Raw genomic sequence first — 12,084 nt, 5'->3', positions numbered from 1 at the left:
AAACCTTTTTTGTGTATTTTTGTGTATTAATATGCTTTCATTGTTTTTTTTTTTTTTAGAGGCAGAGTCTGACTTTGTCGCCCTCGGTAGAGTGCCATGGCATCACACAGCTCACAGCAACCTCCAGCTCTTTGGCTTAGGTGATTCTTTTGCCTCAGCTTCCCAAGTAGTTGGGACTACAGGCGCCCACCACAAAGACTGGCCATTTTTTTCATTGCAGTTTGGCTGGGGTGGGTTCGGACCCACCACCCTTGGTATATGGGGCCAGCGCCCCAGGCGCCACCCCTTAACATGCTTTCATTTTGCAAATGAAAAAACTGTGGCACAGAAAAGTTACTTGACTTATAAAATAAGTCAAACACAGACCTAAATGAGGTAGGATAGAAACTACCTCATTAAAACATATTAACAGTCATTCAAGACTCTAGTCTTCTGAGTTCCATCTTACAATTAGCATGTCTATTTTCAGAGACTCAGTTTTTCTAAGTTTCTCTATATAATGCCATTTATATTCCCCCTTCTAAAACCCAGGTAGGTAATTACACACCTTGACATTTAGTACAGATATAATCACATGAACAAATATATTTGAAATACTTTGATAAGTAGTGAACACAGAGCTAGCTGTTCATTCAGGAATCATAGTATTTTGAAGGTACATGGAACAATAAATTCCCTTAATGGATACCTTAATAGCAGATAAAATAAGCTTTTAAATTTCTTTCTTATTTTTCTATTTGTGATGACTAAGTCATCCAAAATGTTTTTCTTCAGTTGATTTTTCACTGTCTTAACATGCATTATACGACTGCATTTGTTTCTTTAATTCACAAGATATATTTATTTGCCTGCAGAAAAATTCACAGAAAGGCTGGATAGCTTGGCTTTGTTTTTTAACTGCTCCTGCTATAGTCAAAAATCTTTCTTGGGGCGGTACCTGTGGCTCAAAGAAATAGGGTGCCAGTGGGTTCAAACCCAGCCCCAGCCAAAAACTGAAAAAAAAAAGAAAAGAAAAGTCTTTCTTGGACCAGAAATAGATGCATCTTTCCTAAGTGAAAAATTATAAGAATTTGTAATTGGCTTACAAGAATGTACCTATCTGCAGGTTCACCCAACAGATGGGCGCCTGACATCCCAAAGGCATGTTCTTACTCTCCAGTCTGGTATTGTGTTATCAAAAGCTAATTGTTTGTCAAGGCCTTGCTAAATGTCATTATTCTAGTCCTTTGTATATATTAACTCTTTTAATTTTCATTATTACAGCCCTGTGAGTTACACATAAACTGTGGAAATGGCCCTGTGGTTAAGTAACCTACCCAAGACCACCCAGCTAGTCATATGGAGCTCTTAGACAGCGTTTCTCAAACTTTAACGTACAAGATTCCACTGGGTTCTGCTGCCTTGTCCACAAGGTGGTATCACCTCCTGTGACTCTATTTATCCCTCAGTTTCTGGAGAAGGTCTCAATTTTTTATCTTCAATATTACCAAGTTGAATTTTTAATTTTAATAAAAACCAGTTATGGAAACAAAGGCTATTTTCTATCCCATTTGTCATGATAAACTGTTTTCCTGGTCGCCCAGGTGGTGGGAAGACGTTCTGCTGGTGTGTGTACGTCCACTGAACTGAGTTTTCAGATGTTCATGTCAGAAAAGGTCTCAGTGCATTTGGATCAGGGCAAGTGAGTACAGTAATCTAAAAGAACATGCTACTGCCCCTCCTGGCCGTTAACAACCACCTCAGACAGCGGTAAATTTGCTTAAAGATAAACAGATTATGATGCAAGAGTCTTCCTAACACCCTAACACCCTTGAGAATTCCCTAATTCCTCCTCTTATCTTTGTTTAAACTGGAAACATTCTTTAGTTTCACTTACTAAAACAGTTGTAAACTGGAGAGCATATTGAAACTAGGTATTTCCTAAGTTACCTGCTTTAAGGTGAGCCTTCAAAGTAGCTTGACAGTCACCTTAGAAGTATAACAACATTTTGTAACATCTTTATAGACACATAAAACCAAGAATCAGGAGGAAATTCACGAGTGGCACAGCCAAAGAAAGTGTGTGTGAACATGTACACATTGGGGCTGCTGCTTGTGTCCACAGCTACGTCCTTGCAAAATACTAAGAGCGCTGATACAGAACAGGTGGCCCCCCAGCCAGCTCAGTCCAGCTGGGCTGGAGGACCTGCTACCTCTGTCCTGGAGGTGTTGGTGCAGCGGCAGCTGGCAGCCAAACCAGCGGGCTGGAGCATAGGCAAGGGGGGGAACCTCCCTCCCCCACTGGTGGCTCCAGTAGTCAAAGGGACCGGACAACTGCTGGGGAGACATCGGCGCCTTGGTGTCTCCTTGCCTTTACACTTATGACTAAATACGGAACCCCCCATTTCCTATCCCTAGATCAATTTCATTTAAGTTTCCTAGGCCTCAATTCCCTGAATGGGCTGTGTCCATTCATTAATACATTCATTCACCTTGCCCCAGGGGAAGAGACTGTGTCCATTCATTTCCTGGCCTCATACAGAAGGAACCAATGCATATATATATATATATAGAGAGAGAGAGAGAGAGAGAGAGAGATGGGAGAGAGGAGAGAGAGAAACAGAGAGAGCTTTTCTCTCCCAACTTGGTTTTTCTCTCCCTACTGGGAACTTTAGTATTTTTGTATTCTTTTCTGTAAATAAATTCTGTCTTACCACTGATCTGTGGTCTGCGGATTTATTCTTCAAATCACCCAGACCAAGAACCTAAAACTCCAGTATCAGTGTTATGTCATTCTCATTTAAAAACTGCAGACCTTGAATTAAACAAAGCATTTTATTCAGAAATATCATTTATATTACATTTATTATATAGATTTGCCCTACTCACTCCAGGGAGAGATGACCGCAATGTTTATCACTATATGTACCTCTTACCAGAAGAACAAAACTTGGTGTAAACTCAGGCATGCGGTTTAACCAGCTAAAAAAAATGTGTAGTCTACAAAGAAGATCATATTCCTGGTAGGTGAGGCACTGTGTGTTAAAGACGTAAGTGGATTGTCTGTAGTGGCCAGGAAGTGCGGCGCTGGGTCTGACACACAACTAGCTTCAAAACCTGTGCCCCTCCGCCCTTTAAATGTAGTCTCATTTTCAAAATGCACAGCCATAAATGTGTGTATACACCCTATCATCACTCATCAAATCTCTCTAAATTATAGATTTTTCACATTCCAGAAATCATCTCATGGTTTCAGTAGTTCTATCATAGTCTCAAAACAATCCACTTTGCACAGAGCCTGGCTTATGGTATCTTTAATTACATACTTTTCTTCTTTCCAAACAAAAGCTTAAAGCTTTGTCCACGCATTAGCTTGGGGGTTCTCAAATCTGTATCTACATTAACACACACATACATACATAATCTTGGCAGTTAAAAAAAAAAAAAACCCTGAGGTGTGAGCCCCTCTATGAAATACTGCAATTTAATTGGTCTGGGGTAGGGCCTAGCATCTATGTTCAAAGAAAATCTCCCCAAATAATTCTGAATGTGGCCAGGGTTCAGAAGTATCATGGAGTCCAGTCATAGCCTCACTTTTCTTGGAACCACTTGTGCCTTTTCCCATTCTCAACTCATTGATCCCTCTTTTTAAAGTTTCACTTCAAATGCTACTTCTTCCATTAAACCTCTGAGTCTCCAGCCAAAGTAACAACTCACTTGGAGCCTTCCAAGTCTCTCTGACACTAGGTCATAACACAGACACCTGCAGAACTGGATAGGAAGTCACACTTAGGTACCAAAGGCTGTGATGCACCAACCTGAAAGAGACAGCACCGTCTCTGTGCTCCCCCTGCTCCCTTTATCACCTCCTCATTCAGGGCTGAGGAGGTGAAGCAATGTTCAGAAAGACTGACAAGTTGCTCCTTAAGTCAAGAGCAGCTACTGTGTATTCCTATGAGCTGTGGGGACATGTGAGCTGCTCCAAGCACATGGACAGCCCCAAGCACCAGTGCTCAGAGAGGGCTGAAGCAGGCATTCTCCCTTGACATAACCTCATCCGGAAACCACATGCATGATCTTCTGCTATGAGAAAGGGCACTGAGTTCTCTCCATGCAGTGCCAGTTAGGTGAAAGGTGCTTGTAATGAAATTATGCTATTAGATTCAGGTGGAGAGGGAGAATTTTTTTTTTTGTTTTCCTTTTCCCCGTCTCTCCAAGAAAACCTCAATAGATTCATCTTGGGGACATGAAATGGTTAATATTACCCCATCTTAGAAAATTCCTCTCTTTAGCAAGGGATATCCAAAACAAATCAGTAATTAAGCCCATATTTTGCTCTCTATTTGAAGGAGACAACTACAGAGGAAGAATCTGTTTATTCTGTTCTATTTAAAAGAACTATATAAAGCATTACACTAGAGCAGAAGAGTTGTGAATGGATAACAATTTCTTCTCTCATCCTTAAAATGTGATTTGTGCATAAAATTTGAGGAAAGGTCTTTCTGTTTCTACTTTTAAAATCGGCCCCTTGCGAGAGCTTTGACCACTAACCCCTCAGCAAGGGAGGGCAGAGGGCAGTCAGTGTTTGGCTCAGGGCAGGAGAATAATGCTCATGTCAGAGCCTCCAAATGCAGGACCCTTTACCAGAATCCTAGAGTAGCATGGCGAGACAGACTTGAGGTCTGTTTGAACCGCTGTGAAGTTCAGAAGATCTATTCACAATTTAAGACATCAGGAGACAGATCTACACAGACAGCCCGGAGGTCGCCAGGTTCCTGCTGTTTGTCTAAACTGCCTCCTCCCACTTGAAGGCAAACTGCTCCTTTAACCCAAAGAGTACACAAGGAGCCAGCTCCCCCAGGTGGCCAGGAGAGCCCACACATCCTGCCTCCCTGCTCGCTGGGGGTGGTTTCAAAAGCTAAAAATTGTAAGACTCAGGATTGAGGGGGAGGATGCTTCACAGCTCATAGTGTTTTGGGGTCCTACATGGAACATGGTCCTTTTCTAAAACTCCAATTTTCCTCTCTTCCCCCCACCAAAACTGTAAAAGACCTAAACCATAAGAGAAAAGATAGTGGATTGTTTTATGTTAGTAGAAAACAGAGCCAATGTGACAGCAATTAAATACATCTAAAGGAGGCCAGCCATGGTGGCTCACTCTGTAATCCCAGCACTCTGGAGGCTGAGGCTGAGGTCGAGGTGGGTGGACCCCCTGAGCTCAGGAGTTTGAGCCCAGCCTGAGCAAGAGCGAGAACCCATCTCTACAAAAAAATAGAAAAACTAGCCAGGTATGGTGTCGGCTGCCCGTAATCCCAGCTATTCCAGAGGCTGAGTTAAGAGGATTGTTTGAACCCAGGAGTTTGAGGTTGCTGAGAGCTATGCTGCCAGACACACTAACCAGGGTCACAGAGAGAGAGAGAGACTCTATTGCAAAAAAACAAAACAAAACAAAAATACCTAAAAGGAGAGATTCATTAATAATAGCAGAGGAAATAAAACCACTTACCTTTTTTTTTTTTTTTGAGACAGAGTCTCACTGTCACCCTTAGTAGAGTGCCATAGCATCACAGCTCACAGCAACCTCAAACTCTTGGGCTTAAGTAATTCTCTTGCCTCAGCCTCCTGCAGGCTCCTGCCACAACATCTGGCTATTTTTTCGTTGCAGTTGTTGTTTAGCTGGCCCGTGCCAGGCTTGAACCCACCAGCCTCGGTGTATGTGGCCAGCATCCTACCCACTGAGCTACGGGCATCAAGCCAAAACCACTTACTTTTTAAAAGAAGCACCAGCATTTTCTTTCTGTGACACTGTTAGGTTTGCGAGGGTCTGTACCGAGTAGATGGGAAGCATTGAGCAGATCACCCCTTTTCAGATGGGAATTCCCAGGAGTTTATCTGCCCAACTTCCAGGGCTGCCGGACAGGGGGGAAGAGTGAGGACCTGTCCCTTAGGACTCTAAGGACAAGCAGGACAAGGAGAAAGGGAAGGTCACAGTGAGGTCGCTGTCACTGAATATCTTCTGGGCTATCTCACAGGTACAGCTATTTGTGGAGATGTGTCCACTGTGCCTCCTAAAAGCACTGTGATTTTGTCATCTTGTCCTCTTTAATTTTCTTTTCTTTCTTTCTTTTTTTTTTTTTGCACTCTTCTAATTTTAAGGATGAAAGAAACAGAGGCATGAAAGTCCCATCGCTCATCACTCTGGGAGCAGAAAACCAAGATTAGGACTCCAGCGTCTTTTCTGTCTACGTTAGCAATGTGGTTCTGTTGAGCCCGGTAAAGTCGTCAGTTCTCCACACGGGATGCCACATCCCCTTTGTTGGAGAAGGAATAGGTCTAAAGGCACCTACATAAAATGGAGAGTGTATGGGGGTAGTAAAGATTTAATTAAAAGCTAAACACAACTTGAAACCATTTTCCACACCCCCAAAAAGCAAGATCAATCCCTGGAAGAACAACAGCATTCAACGTACCTACTTTATTAGACTATATTTTATCTTTTCAGAAAAGATATTAAGTCTTCCTTGTCCCTTTTGTCTTGGGGCTCTAGCATTGTGCTTCATTATACACACCAGGCGAGAAGGTGTGGCCCCACAGTTAACCTCACTGATATCCAGGAATACACAATGAGTTCATGAGTACAAATAAGACCTAAGACCCTCCGAGTTATGTAAATGAGGACACATCTGTGTATCTTAGATATAAGATCAACCTTTTATTTATTTAACAATTACTCATTATGCAATTTGTATGTAGAAATACCATCATGTAGAAGCCTCTAAGTGGTAGGCCTGGCTTTTATCTAGTTTTTGCAACTCCAGGCTTCACTTGCCTTCATTGGTGGGGCTATGCACAGACCACTGAGCAGCACCAGTGACATGACTTGAGGAGTCCCCACTCCTGTCATATGTCATCTGAGGTGACCAGGCTGACCCCAATCCTTGCCCACTGGCTTTCTCAGACGACACCTTCTCAAGGTCACAAACACTGGAAGTGGAACAGAAAAATCCCTGCTGCTCCTGTGAGTCTCGAGGATAAGGAGCAACAGCTGCAGATGCCTTTTGGCTGGAGGTGGAGTTCCAGGAGGAGCAAGGGCCCACCAGCTCCTGTAGCCCTCAGGCTCACTTGCCCTTCACATCTGTCCTCCCCAGTCACCCCTGGGCTTTCCATCCCTCTCCCGCCCTCTCAGCACACCACCTTGGACTTCCTAGACCAGCTCACTGTCTATCTAGGTTCTGCTCATCCTCTGGTACTTGATCCCAACATCACTTTCTTTGAGATGTCTTCTCTGTTCCTTTAAGGTAAGGTCTTGCCTGTTAGAAGCTTCTACCACTTCTCGCTTAGTATGCCTCCTTTAAGATCAGCTTTCTTATCTGGTGGGTAAACTCTGCAAGGGCAGGATTACGTCTGTCACCAGGATTTAACACAGTAGCTGGCACAGAAGAAGAATTCAATAAATATTTATGGAATAAAAGAAAGAGGAAGGTGAGCTGGTGAGAAGAAATATCTTCCCAAGTTAGACCTTGGGTACATATTTCCAAGAGAGACAAGGTCCAATGATCTTAGCTATACCTCTCTGTGGGCTGGCCTGGATCCCATCAAAGATTACCTCATTATCTCTGGCTCTGTAAAAAAGAACTCATGAGGAGGCAGAGCAAGATGGTGGAGGATGCATCGCTGGGTCAACTCTCCTCACAGTTTTAGGTGAGAGTGGGGGGGCTGGATCCTTCCCTACATGGAGTGCTGGCATAGACAAGCAACGCAGGGTGTGCAGCAAATAGGTGAATTGCAGGATTGGAAGTGTAACCCAGAACCGCGGTATCTGCCAGAAAAAACTTGGTGCTGCAACTGAAGTGGCACTGGAGGCCAGTGGCCTGAAATGGCAGAAACCAATCCCTCCCCCACGAAGGACTTCTATACCCAATTTGTGGGGAGTTTGGATGTTTTGCAGAGAATGTGGTGAGGCATGGACTCCCAAGCGGAATTTGGCAACCAGAAAGGGGAGCTGTTGGGACCCTGTTTGGAGTGTCAGGGGTTCAGGCAACCAGACAGAAATTTGAGGGGAAAGGATTCCACTTAGGAAACGGATTCACTTTGTAATTTTAAAAGTCTTTGGTGCGCTGCACTGAAGCAGCGAGTGACAGGGGCAATCAACCCCTTTCCTACAGACTCTGAAAAGTCTTTTCTGTGCAGCGCTAACCTGCGGGAATCAGAAGTAACCAGCCCCTCCCTCACAGAAACAGACTGAAAACTCTGTGCTGGGGTGCTAAAGGGGCTGGTGCAAGCAGCAACCTGCCCCTTCCCCATGGAAGATAACAATTTCCAGTTTGAGGGGAAACTAGGAGTCGAGTGGAAAAACAGGTGAAGCGTGGACTCCTGTGCCGAGTTTGAAGGACAGATAGGAGTGCCACCTGGAAAAGGACAGCCAAGGCTGTGCGGCTAGCCAGGAACCAGACACATTGTAAAACTTCAAAAATGGCATCTCCATAGCACCTCTTCCAGGAGCGTGAAGAGCTCAATCTCAACTGTAGCCAGTCATCCTACATCTGAAGCTGGTTCAGGACACCCCACACTTTACAGGAAATGTTGTAGGGAGAATTTGTGCAACTTGCCAGCAAAGATTCCTTTTGTTGTTGTTGGTTTTTTGGCCTGGGAACCACTCACAGCGCCACCTGCTGTTTAAAAAGTATATTGCAACATAAACACATTCCCACTAAAGTTGATTCCCACCTCATATGTATGTTTGTATATATACATAAGAATAATATTTTTCTTGGTGGTGCCCCCCCCTTGTTTTCTTTATCCTTTTTTTGGTAGGCATTACTGTTAAGTCTTTTTTTTGTTATTAATACTATTCTTCCTTTTTTCTTCTCTCTTCCTCTCTCTTCTTATGGTTGCTGAGAATGCTTACATCAGACTAATAGTTTTGTTTTTGTTTTATATTTTTATTTTTTTTTATCATTTTATGATTACCATTTTTGTGGGGTTTTTTGTTGTTTCTGTGTTTTTTGTTTTTGTTTTGTTTTTTGTCTGTTTGTTTACTTGTTTCTGATTGTCTGTACATCTGTGTGCTTGTGTGTGTGTTTTTGTCTGTTTATTTGTTCTCTTGGTTTCAGTGTGTTTTGTACTTTGCTAAATCCTCTGATTGGCTATTGTCCCTAACTCCAATTTTCACATTCAATAAGAATATGGAGGAATAGGGGATGAGGGTTGACTAGAGCTAGTTATCAACAGAAACTCCAGTTCAGGAGGAGAGATAATCGCCAGAAAGAACCCAACAAAGTTGAAGGAGGACAGCCAAGCTGAGAGAAGAGATAAACGCACATCTTCTGCACCACAGCAAGCCATGACTTCAAGAAAACAAATTCCAGGTTTAGAATGAGCCCAGGAGGAATATTCTCTAGCTGCCATTGAGTGTCTCCCTGCTGGCTGGCGACAAAGAGTGGTCACTGAGTGGAGGAGGCATTGACAGGCAGGCACAAAGCCCTGACACACTTGCTTATTGGACAGCACTGGGCCACAGAGCCTGGGTGAACAGAGACTGGTGGTGGGGTTACCAGAGACTGGGGTTACCAGATTCCGGTGGTGAAGGGCGAGCAAGGAGGGGAAAGAGACATCAGCCTCCTTATTCCAAATCGTCTACTAAACAGGCCTTTCTGACTCCTCAGAGCATCAGAGTGAGCCACACTTCAGCTACCAGTGTCTGGTAGGTGCTACTACTAGGTGCTGGAGACCTTGTGAGCTTTCCAGCTAGAGAGTGAGTACTGATCCGGTCATTAGATTTGGATCTCTTGAACAGGGAAAATTGAGTGGTAGTTGAGGGAGAATCTCTGGTGCTGTCTGGATTTTCTCAGGCCTAGATTGACTTCAGGTGGAACATTCTCCAGCTGTCATTGAATGCCTGAGATAGACAGGCTTCAGCTCCCTTTGCTGGCTGGTGACAAAGATCAGTAACTGAGTGGAGGCATTGACTCTACTTTGACTCTGGCAAACACAAAGCCCTGCCACACTCACTTATTGGACAACTGGGTCACAGCCCTGCGGGGTCTCCAGTGATTGGGTGTGACAAAGGTGCAAGGTGGGGAAAGAGGCATCAACCTTCCCCGACTAATTTATTTGCTGGGTAGGTCCTTCTGACCCCATGGAGCACCAGAGCGAGTCATATCTTAGCTGTCAGAAGATCCCTGCTGTCTAGCTGCCAGAGACCTTTTGAACTCCCCCACTTGAACTCCACCAGTGCTAACTGGAACACTTGATTTAGATCTCTTGAACTGGGCCAATCACTTGAGAACTACCCAAAGTGGTACCCTGGGGGTGTGGCTGTGGGAAGGTGTGGTTTTCCTTTCCCAACCGTCGCCTATGAGGGGCGGGGTGACTTAATCGCTGATATTTCTCCACAGCTAAGACTTTAACTCAGAGTAATTGATTTTCTAAGGTAGAACAGAGACCAGCCAAAAACAAGAGAGACACTCAGCCCAACCACACCAAGCAGGCCCCCAGTCTCTCAAACGGTAACACTATACGCATCCTTGGCAAAGCTCTAGGGGAAAAGGTACAGACACCAGTCCCAGCCTTTGCCCAAAAGGGCTAGTAAAACACTACTCCCAGAGCCCCCAACCCAACTTCTTCTTACCTGCTCACCTAGCCAAACGGTATAAATTCAGCATGGGGCAGAATCAGCGGAAAAACTCCAGTAATATGAATAACCAGAGTAGATCAAACCCCCTCCCCCAAGGAAGGATGTGGCAGATGCATCTGAAGATCCTACCCATAAACAGATGGCTGACATGTCAGAAATCAAGTTCAGAATTTGGATAGCAAGATTAACAGAAAGGAAGAAAAGAGGGAACTAGAACTTCAAGAAATTATTCAAAAGATGTCTCAAGAAGTTATTCAAAAGATGTCTCAAGAATTCAACGATTTCAAAGATAAAATGATCAAAGATTTTGAAACATTGAGGAAAGAGTTCGTAGCCCTCAAAGATCTGAAAAATACAGTAGAATCCCTCGGTAAAAGAGTGGAACACGCAGAAGAAAGAATCTCTAACATTGAAGACAAAGCTTTTGAACAAGCCCAAGACCTCAAAGATGAAAAGAAATAGAAAGCAAAAACGCATTTTTCTCTCAGAGAGCTCTGGGATAATTCGAAGAAAACTAATATTCACCTTATAGGAATCCCTGAAGGCAATGAAGTTGCTTCACAAAACACAGAGGTTCCTCTTCATGAAATTTATGAAAGAGAACTTTCCAGACATGCCAAGAAGTTCTGAAATTCAGATAGCAGATAGTTTCAGAACTGCAGCATGACGCAAACCAAACAAGACATCCCCCAGGCACATCATAATTAACTTCACTAAAGTTAATATGAAAGAGAAAATTCTGAAAGCAGTCAGACACAAGAAAGCCATAACCTACAAGCGGAAGAGTATTAGAATGACTGCAGATCTCTCTGCTGAAACCTTTCAGGCTAGAAGAGGATGGTCATCGACTTTTAATCTCCTAAAACAAAATAACTTTCAACCCAGGATCCTGTATCCAGCTAAACTGAGTTTTATCTATAATGGAGAAATTAAATACTTTAACGACATTCACATGTTAAAGAAATTTGCCATAACTAAAACCCAGCTCTCCAGGAAATTCTCAAACCTATCCTCCATAATGACCAGTGCAATCCTCCACCACAAAAGTAAACTCACTCAAACTTTTGATCAAATTCCAACTTCCACAGTGGCAAAAGGATCAAAAATGTCTACTGTACTTTCAAGCAACTCGATGCCCAATATTTCACCAGGCTTATCAATAATTTCAATCAATGTTAATGGCTTAAATTGTCCTCTAAAGAGGCACAGATTGGCTAATTGGATACAGAAACTCAGACCAGACATTTGTTGTATACAAGAATCTCATTTTACCTTAAAAGACAAATATAGACTCAGGGTGAAGGGATGGCCATCTATATTCCAGGCAAATGTAAAGCAGAAAAAAGCAGGTGTTGCAATTTTACTCGCAGATACATTAGGGTTTAAACCAACAAAAGTAAGCAAGGATAAGGATGGCCATTTTATCTTTGTTAAGGGCAATACTCAATATGATGAGATCTCAATTATCA

At 43.3% G+C, this 12,084-nt stretch overlaps 1 protein-coding gene across 2 annotated transcripts in view; it reads right to left on the bottom strand.

The window, feature by feature from the left end:
* NCEH1 (neutral cholesterol ester hydrolase 1) overlaps positions 1 to 12,084 on the bottom strand; it is a 61,822-nt gene that overhangs the window by 6,947 nt on the left and 42,791 nt on the right. The window lies entirely within an intron of this gene.

This window comes from Otolemur garnettii, unplaced genomic scaffold (assembly GCF_000181295.1).
Source record: "Otolemur garnettii isolate 467f Iridium unplaced genomic scaffold, OtoGar3 scaffold00078, whole genome shotgun sequence".
NCBI lineage: Eukaryota > Metazoa > Chordata > Mammalia > Primates > Galagidae > Otolemur > Otolemur garnettii.
The sequence above is the reverse complement of the archived record's forward strand: the minus strand, read 5'-3'. Positions and strand labels throughout refer to the sequence as shown.